The sequence below is a fragment of the Solanum tuberosum genome, unplaced genomic scaffold, assembly GCF_000226075.1.
Source record: "Solanum tuberosum cultivar DM 1-3 516 R44 unplaced genomic scaffold, SolTub_3.0 scf00279, whole genome shotgun sequence".
Classification (NCBI taxonomy): domain Eukaryota; kingdom Viridiplantae; phylum Streptophyta; class Magnoliopsida; order Solanales; family Solanaceae; genus Solanum; species Solanum tuberosum.
The window spans coordinates 685,492-694,495 of NW_006239204.1; the positions used below are offsets into that span (position 1 = coordinate 685,492).

General features: G+C 33.4%; 1 protein-coding gene across 2 annotated transcripts in view; it reads right to left on the reverse strand.

Moving 5' to 3' along the window:
- LOC102586991 (uncharacterized) overlaps positions 1–7,668 on the reverse strand; it is a 28,730-nt gene extending 21,062 nt beyond the window's left edge. Inside the window, exons 1-4 of one of the 2 annotated variants that reach the window (XM_015314110.1) lie at positions 7,364–7,668; positions 6,892–7,005; positions 6,739–6,810; positions 6,450–6,451 (exon numbers count right to left, since the gene is read on the reverse strand). The gene's annotated coding sequence lies outside the window, so the exon portion shown is untranslated. Of the gene's footprint in view, positions 1–6,449; positions 6,452–6,738; positions 6,811–6,891; positions 7,013–7,363 lie in introns of both variants that reach the window. The other variant, XM_015314109.1, reaches the window with a different exon arrangement.
- Between the last annotated feature and the right edge of the window lie 1,336 nt (positions 7,669–9,004).

The following is a 9,004-nucleotide window of genomic DNA, read 5'->3' on the forward strand; positions in this document are numbered from 1 at the left end:
TTGAGATTGATTGTCAATTTTGTGAAGTCGAGTGATCAACTTGCAGATATCTCACCAAGCTTCTCATCGGAACTCGTGTTAATTACATTTGTAACAAGCTAGGTTACATGAATTGTATGCACTAGCTTGAGGGGAGTGTTAGAATAGGAATAGGTTTATACAATTCTATTAGAATAGGAATAGGAATAGAAATAGAAATAGAAATAGGAATACTAAATAGTATCCTACTTGGTAATGGATTGTATTCTAGAGTCTATAAATAGGGTCTCAATGTAATAATGTAAACAACAACAACAATTCAATAATATTCTTTTTCAATATTTCTCACAAGTTACTGCAGTAGTTTTAAGTAAAATAGGTTGTCTAGTTTAAGATAAATTTGAAATTTGAATTTTAGTTAGGTTGTTTGAATTGTTGAGATATTTTAGGATTTTTGAATTTGAAATTGTTTTATGTTTGGCTATTTAAAGCCCCTCAATGCTCGATAAAATTATTGAAAGCTATTTAAAGTCATTTCAGTCCTTTGAGAGATATTTCAATCAATTCTTTTTGCTTCCCCATTTTTTTAAAAACACCAATAGTGGCATCAGAGCTTCATTGATCTTACGAGATCTGTGAAATCTTCTAAAGAACTACCATACTACTTTTAACCCGCAAGGGCTATTTTTCAATCCTTTTAACCCGTCAGGGCTACCCATTTTAACCAGTCAAGGCTACTATTTTCAACCCATGCTTTTTTCAACGCACAGGCTTTTCTAAACTAATTTTTAACCAAAAATAATGCCAAGCAACAGTCTCTTTGAATGCCCAAAAATTTTCAGAGACAAAAACTATCAAATTTGGTCTTTGAGAATAAAACGATATTTTGAAACCTATGTAATAGGTGATGTTGTGATGGAAGAAAAATCCTTGCAACCTCTCTCTGCAAATCCTACAAAAGTTCAGATTAAACCACTTTCAAATAAACTTCTACACAAGACAATGTCATGGAAGGTATTTTTTGAAGCACAAAACCAAAAGAAGAAAAAGGAAAAAAGAAGAAAGTATGCAAGTTCAAAAACAATGAAAAGAATCCAGCCTCAACTATGCAGATTATGTGTTTTATGTTGGCTATTTAAAGCCCCTCAATGCTTAATAAAATGATTGAAAGCTATTGAAAGCCATTTCAATCCTTTGAGAGATAATTCAATCAATTCTTTTTGGTGCGCCATTTTTTTAAAACACCAACAAAACAAGACTGTTGTTCAATCTGTTCTTTAGCCAAACAAAGTAGACTTAAATTTCTTGTTACCTATAGTAAGACTGATAGTATTTTTCAATTAGCGCATGTGGATGTTTGGGGGACATTCAAGGTACCTTCATACGACAGAAAATTGTATTGTGTGACTATTGTAGATGACTATAGTAGGTACACTTGGGCTTGTTTGTTGCAATTCAAAAGTGAGTTCATTGTTGTTTTGAAAGATTTTTTACTCAGAATAACGAATCAGTTTGGTGTGTGTAAAAATTCTTAGATCTGATAATAGCGAGTTCTTTAATTCTCAATGCACAAAATTATTTTCTTCTCTTGGTATTATTCATCAAAGCAGTTGTCCTTACACTCCACAACAAAATGGAGTTGTGGAAAGGAAGCATAGACATATTCTTGACGTTGCAAGGTCTCTGATGTTCCAAAGTACAGTTCCACATAGGTTTGGAGAGACTGTATCAAGATTGCAGATTATTTGATCAACAAATTACCTTCTAGTGTATTACTTGGTAACTCTCCATATGAATTGTTAAATGGAAAGCCACGTGTCTTTGATCACCTTAGGGTATTTGGATGCCTTTGTTTTGCTAGTGTATTGCCCAAAGGAGGAAAGTTTGATCCTAGAGCAAAAAAGACTGTTTTTCTAGGCTACATGGACACTCAGAAGGGATATAAACTATTTGGTAAGGATTCTGGTACATTCCTCGTGAGTAGCAATGTTTTGGATGGTGAATGGTGATAAAAGGCGACAAGGTGCGAGGCGCTCGCCTTTTTGAAGTGCGGCCCATTAATACCAAGAAAGTAAAATATTTAATTGCACATAAAAATAATCAAAATCTCAATAGCATTATCATATTAGCAAATATTTTAATTCAAAAACGAAAAATAGATAGTCATACTTACTATTCGCCAACAAGAATTGAGGGGTTCCGCTCGAGGTTGAGCCAAATGAAGGGCTTACATCCCAAGAACCTTATACTACTGAGGCGAGCGAGGATGATGTGGAGGTCCTACCCAAGGATGCCTCACTCGATAGAGAGTGGGTCACAAAGGCTAATGCGGGGATGGACGCCGTCGAGATATTTGGCCAACACTTGGGGAAAGTAGAAGGCGCTCTAGGCATTCTTGAGGGGCATACTCTTGAAGAGATCGAAAGCATCCGAAGTGACTTGGATGGGCGTATGCAAATTGAGATAAAGATGAGGCAGACCATCGCTACCTTAGAGTGCAGGCTTATGGAGTTGTTGAGCACTATCGATACCATGAAGGCAAAGATAGAGGCACTCGAAGAGTAGGTCAACATTGGCGTGACGGAGACCACTAGGAATGTTATCGTGACAAGGGAGGCTAAGATCGAGGCTCCCAAGCCACCAGTGTTCAAAGGATTTCGTGATGCACAAGAAGTAGAGAACTTCCTTTGGCAATTGGAGAACTACTTCAACATGGAAATGTAAGGGATAATAATGCAAAGATTAACACCGTAGTGTTCTACTTGTCAGAGGTTTGCGCACTATTAGCACATGGGATCAGTTCAAGGTCGAGTCAAGCAGTAGTTCTTCCCAAATAATGTCATGTACAAGGCAAGACATAAACTTCGAGAGTTGAAGCAGATATGGAGCATACACAACTATATCAAGGAGTTCACCACCCTTATGCTTCAAATCCCCAACCTCACTAGTGATGACTTGTTGTTCTACTTTATGGACAAGTTGCAAAATTGGGCTAAGCAGGAACTGCAACGCCGGCGAGTCACTGTTGTAGACCAAGCCATAGTGGAAGCCGAGTCTTTGATGAATTTCAGGAATGAGAAGTATGACAAAGACAGAGGCAATAAGTTAGAGGATGGCATTGCTAAGGGTGGAGGAGATTGTGGTAAAATCAAAGAAGTATATCAACAGCACCACAAGACTCGATATATCCACAAGTTTGATAACAAGAAGTCAATTGGTTGTTAGAGCTACATAGAAAAGAAAGCACAGTCCGAAAGGAAGGGCTGCTACATATGCAGAGGGCCACATAGTTTCAAGGATGGTCCCGATTTAAAGTGTCTTAGCACCACCATGGTGCGTGAGCGGAAGGAGAAAGCGCAAGGACAAAGTTTGGTCACAGCTCAATTAGGAGTGATTGGACTATGTGGAGCCATCACAAAGTTAGCCAGCCAAGTTAACGAGAATAAAAATCAGTATGTAGACCTTATCATCAACAATAAGCTTGCTCGTGCATTGGTTGACACTAGAGCAACTCATAATTTTATGATCGAGGCTGCAACAAAGAGACTAGAGTTGAAGCATACTCCAACTAACTCTCGCGTCAAAATTGTGGATGTTGATCCTCAAAATGCTCATGGTGTTGCCAATGGTGTTGGTATCAAATTGGGTAATTGGAAAGGTATGACAAACTTAACCTTTACAAAGATGGATATCTTTGATATTATTCTAGGGCAAGACTTCTTCACACAGTGTCATACCTTGATCGACCCCTACCTACATTATCTCTCGGTCATGGAACGAGAAGGGGCTTGCATGGTGCCTACAGTAACTATACCACACAAGCAGAATTAAGCACAACTTTCAGCTATATAAATTGTGAAGGGGCTCGACAAGAAAGGGCTAATGTTCTTGGAAACCACTACAAGTTTTGAGGGAGACAAACAAAAATCCATTGTCATGTTCCACGACCATTGAAAAGGGAAACCATTGGAAGAAGCTACAAGGGAACGGTATGAGGACTTGTGGCTATTCAAAAATAAGATTCGAGCGCCACGTAAGTACCACATGGCACAAATTTTCCCATGTGGATGACTTACATAGGAGAAAGACTTGTCCTTGTGGATGATCTTCAGAAATAGAGAGATTTCCTATGGAAGTTCTCGGAGTTTTTAGGATTTGCATGAAAGGTCCTTGGAATTTTCTAGCATTGTAGAAGATTCTAGAGAGAGGACTATTTTATAAATATCTAGCAACTTATGTAATAATTATTATTTACATTTTAGCCCCTAAATTAGTAGTATAAATAGAGGGGCATCCATTTGTAAAATCATCAAGCAAAAATCAACAAAGTTCTCTACAATACAATCTTTCCAAGCAATCCTCTTGTGTTCTTTATTCAATTCTCTGAGTGATTCCTAGAATCTTAGGCTGACTTGGCATAGCAAGATTGTGAACAAGTGGTGCAAGAATGTGAGCAAGTTTTCAAGTGTCACACGTGTGCTTAGTAAAAGACTAAGGATGTGACATATAGTCATGAAATATGTAACACTATTACTTTTATCAAAAAAATATGTAACACTATTGCTAAAAGAAATCTACATTTGCTATAAAAAGTGAAATTTTAGTCATGTGTTTGATACCTGGCAATTATAGAGGTATATGTCTAGTTACGACTTAAAAAGTTTATAGCTAAAAAATTTTACTTTTTTGTCACAAAATATTGATTGTAGGGAAAGATTTCTTCATTTACTATGAAAATAAGAGTGGATACCTAAGTTGCTTGGACTCTTCACTTTTTGTGCCGCACCCGTGTCGACACGACATGGTGTGGGTGTGGGATTTGTGTCTGATTTGGTCAACCGATTTTGGGTACTTTGACCAAAATCGATGGGGAAAGTCAAGACAGTTTTAATGATTTCTATAACCAATGTTCACTTTTTGTGCCGCACCCGTGTCGACACGACATGGTGTGGGTGTGGGATTTGTGTCTGATTTGGTCAACCGATTTTGGGTACTTTGACCAAAATCGATGGGGAAAGTCAAGACAGTTTTAATGATTTCTATAACCAATGCAAAAGTTAAGGTGAAATTGAAGAAAATGAAATACCTTTTATATAAATATTTCCATGTCACTCTGTTTCCTTTAATCTCCTTCCAGGAATCTCCTCAAGTTTTCTACATAATACTTATCTCATAATTTAGGTTTTATAATTCTATTTTTAGATATTTTAATTATTTTTAGGCGAATCCCCGTACCTGTATCCATACATGGATCCATATCCTCGAATCTTAAAAATTAGATCATGATGGATCCGAACTCTAGATTCACACTCGTATCGGACACCCGCACCCGAGTCCGAGCAATTAGGTGGATACATACTAACATTTGTGTGGCAAATATATGTATGTTTAGCTACAAACTTAAAAAGAATTACAACTACTAATTAAAAATATTTGTCACAAACATTACTAGCCACAATAATTCATATAATGTAGCTGACAAATTATTTTTGGCATGATATGTATAGACAATTGTAGCAAAACATCTTAAATTGTGTAATAAATGTAATATTAGAGAAATAATTTAATAAATGTTCAATAATATTATTCAAAATAGTGAAACATTATTTTATTCAAACATATCAATATACTTTTACAAGAGAAAAAAATTGTTCATGTATCTAGCAATTTTGATTTCTTCACTCCTCCACCAGCTACAATAACAATTAAAAAAATAAATAAGAAAATAATATATTAAAGTATAGATATGATCCTAAGCACCATTTTTTATATGAACATGTAGTTGGAACATGAATAATTTCAGACATTACACTATATTTAAAAAAAAACTGAACATGATATCAAAAGTGATTAAAGTACTTGAACAGGCAGTCCGGATATAGTACAATCAATCTTTATACTCTCATCCTTACTTTGGGGAAACTAATTTTGTATCCGGGATAAGAAATTACAGACACATTCTTGTGCATATGATACTAAACACAAGCAATAAATATTTACGGCTAGCTAAGTGGTACTTTACAATATGGTGTCCAAGTATTTGATATTCAGGTAAAAGCGTGTGATACTTTATTTTTCGTCAATCTTCTTTTTTTCTTTTTTTGGTAATGTCCAGTTATTAGAAGGAAAAGGCTTGAGACATGACACTCAAAATGTTTCTTTCTGCCTGCTTGATCATGATATGCACACTGAACTTCTATCTTTCTTCGTATTTGCACTCACAATTTTTGTTTCCAAATTTTCCCAACATATAATGGATAAGGCAAGACATTTTCAAACAGACTAACAAATATACAATGTCACCATCTTAAGCACCGAAAGTAAGAGAAGTGAGGCGTTCGGGACCTATTCTAGTAGAGGAACCAACCCCGGAAACCTGACCAAAATATAGCTAAGTTCCCGTCACTAACCTTACTTCGGACTATGTGGCTGATCCGCTGAGAAAAGACGGTAAGGCAAAGAGAAAGTACCACTTTTCTTAAGTTAAGATGAATTTAATCTATTGAAGAGTCAAGGTTTCCAAGGAGCACGGATGAGGCGAAGCATCGATCCAACTACATACCAACGGAAAGCTAAAATATGAAACATGAATCTACATATATAAAAGGACCAAAAGATAGAATTGATTGAAACTTCTATAATCATGCCTTCTAAATACACAAATTTAAACAAAAATACAAAGTCAAGTGTGGTGTACATGTTTGCTTCGTAGCAGAACTTCAAAGCATTCAAATGGTAATGCATCAAAAAGGGACTAACCAGTTAATGAGGATCACAAAAGGAAATCACAATTCAACGATATTCATCACGCTTGGTCCGTAAGTTGGGTTTCTAGCAAAAACAAGTTGTTGCACATGAATCATTAGTTAGTAAGCTCAAAAATACTCAACAATAAGATGCAGTAATACTCACAATAGAGGTACGAAAGGCGATAACACACAACAAGTTGTGTTTAGCTTTTCTTCCAAATGGTGTGGCACATAGGCCGTGCAATCTTCAGAATTTGAAGAATCCGTTGTTATTGACCTGCACACTAGTGAATTAGAAAAGAATTTAGGAGAATAAAGAGAGTCATAATATTTAAGATGTTCCACATGGCATTTCGTCAAACAGTTATAATGCATAATATGTGAATATGATATTCACACCAGAAAATTGTGTAATAACATCCCCTACACAACCTTCTGCAACAAATTCATCTTCTTATTACCACTCTATTACAACACCACATAAATTAGGTCTCAATTCTTCTATAGTAAAAACGCAGGCCACAAACAAATGCACAATAAATAGACATGATTCAATTTATTTGTGAAATCAAAATGCACTCCAAAAAGCTATTTAGAACAACTCAAATTCAATTATAAAAAAGAAAAACACTAACCCGATATTAGTATTTCAATCCGTAGTAGATGAAGAGAAGAAAAAAAGAGAGTTAAGCAAGAAAATGATACATTTATATTGCTATTTCTAAATTCTAAAGTTATTTGAGATTCAAATGAAGTGATGGGTTTTGGACGAGATGGAGAAATTGTAAAAGGGGAAATCTTCTGATTTTGAGAAAGGGATATGGTAGAAGAAGGGCATTCTTTTTGGCAGATTTTGCGAGGGAGATTTTGGAAGGAAGATTTTGAACAAATAATTTTAACTTTTAACCATAACTAGTATAATATGAAATTAGTAATTAGTAATTAGTAATCTCATATATCGTAATATGACTTATTTCAATAGAACTCTCTCATCTTTTATCAAAACTTCTTTGTCATCTATTTCTTAAGCGCAATATAATTAAATCTCCATAAAATTGAAGAATAAATTACAAAATCATTTAATAACTTGTACAATATATTATGTTTTTGTTTATTACTATGTTATTAACTACTTAATATCATATAATTATCGACTAAATTTTAATTAATTTATCACTTGTCTTAATATTCTTATTGGCTGATCTTCTGTTTTATAATATAAAATATATATTTTTCCCTCCTAAAATATTATTTGATTTTAATAATAGTTAAATATTATAAGTTTATTATTATTATTGACCCACTTTATTTTTATTTATTTTTGGCTTGAATTCAAAGTAAAAACATTTACAAAAATCTCTATTGAAGGATTTTTCCACTAAGATATGTTATAAGTTTTATCATTTTTGTATGTTAACATATTAATATCTTATTTAAACTAGATCATGATTTTAAATTTGTCCTAAAGTATGAATAGAGGTGTTTTTATTTGTTATCTTTAAGTATAAATAATATTCATTTACTTTATTTTTAAAATTATCTCTAAGTACAAAAGATAAGATTAATAAGTTATGATTTTTTTAATCAATATTCCAAAACAACTTAGCATACGAAATTATAAATAATATAAGTAAAATATATCCTACTATTTTCCTTATTTGTTGTTACTGTAATATGCATTATTTAGTATATGATATTAATATTGATATTTTTTATTTTATTGTTTAAAATTATTTAAAATATTTTTCATATTATTTAATTTAATTTAATTAATTTAAAATATATGCCATTTGACAAATAAATTCATTCAGGGAAAGTTCATAAATAGTTAAAAATACAAATGAGAAAAATAACTGTAACAATATGTGAAGCACAAATATAAATAATTAAACTATCAATTGAATATCATAATAATTTGTAAAAATCAATGCATGTATTCTCAATATTTATAGATTCAATCCAAATTCAAATTCTAATAAAGTCAAAACTATTTCATAAGAGTACAAACTTTTTGACTTTAACCTCAAATAAGGTTAAAGAACTTTCAATTTAAAATTTATTAAAGCATATACATAATAAGACTCCAAGTGAGATCATACCAAATGTGAGTTCCTTTCAACCTTTAATCACTTTGAAGCAAGTTTTAATTACTTTACGCTTACAAAATTAAAATTTAAAGCCAGAAGGTTAAAAAGAACAACTAAGAAAAGTATTTGAAAATTAAACTACTAATCTTATTCCATTTTTCGGTGCGGAACTGGTAGTTGGGGAAGTCA